The sequence below is a fragment of the Telopea speciosissima genome, chromosome 9, assembly GCF_018873765.1.
Source record: "Telopea speciosissima isolate NSW1024214 ecotype Mountain lineage chromosome 9, Tspe_v1, whole genome shotgun sequence".
NCBI classification, from domain to species: domain Eukaryota; kingdom Viridiplantae; phylum Streptophyta; class Magnoliopsida; order Proteales; family Proteaceae; genus Telopea; species Telopea speciosissima.
This window is the reverse complement of record NC_057924.1, coordinates 9531069-9531827: the sequence shown is the minus strand read 5'-3', so window position 1 is coordinate 9531827 and position 759 is coordinate 9531069. Positions and strand designations below refer to the sequence as shown.

General features: G+C 35.8%; 1 non-coding gene across 1 annotated transcript; it reads right to left on the bottom strand.

Moving 5' to 3' along the window:
* Positions 1-261: 261 nt before the first annotated feature.
* TRNAQ-UUG lies at positions 262-333 on the bottom strand. Its single transcript has one exon. It is a non-coding gene; the product is annotated as a tRNA-Gln (tRNA).
* Between the last annotated feature and the right edge of the window lie 426 nt (positions 334-759).

Genomic DNA, 759 nt, shown 5'->3' with positions numbered 1-759 from the left:
ATAAAATCTCATTAGCGTGGATGATCATCTACAAGGCAACAAAGCAAATCATCAAGTTATCTATTCACAACTTCAAATTTATGGGTGATGGAAATTTGATAATTGAAGTTCGGTACTCATGTGTCTTCACAAAGTAAGCCGAAAATGACTCATTTATTAGCTTATTTGTTTTAACCTTTTCAAAAATGTTGATAAAATAGATAATATTAATTTTCAAGACGATCCTATATCCTTATCATTAATATATAAATAGAAGGGTCAAGGTCCCACCGGGATTCGAACCCAGGTCGCTGGATTCAAAGTCCAGAGTGCTAACCACTACACCATGGAACCGCACGACCCTATATCCCCATACTTATTTACCCTTGCATTGGAGTTTTTTTTTTTCATCTATGAGGAAAAGTTGGCTTCCCAAGAGTGATTTAATTTTTACCTCGTTGCAAAGCTTTGAAACTCTCACATTTCATGTTTGCAGATGACCTAATGATCTTTGTGAATGCCAATCATAAATCTATCTTGGCTAGTTTGGGAGTCTTAAATGAATTTACTTCCAATTCTGAGTTGCATCTCAATAAGATTGAACCCTCTATCATTCTTGGAGGAATTTCTCATTCTAGCAATCTGCAACTAATGGAATTAACGTAATTTTCTGCAACCAACCCAAGTTTAGAGCTTGGTCCAATTTGGGCTCAACCAGGTCAAACTCGACTAGCAATGTTTACAATTCCTAATCGAGCCATGGTTCATTAAATCAACTAA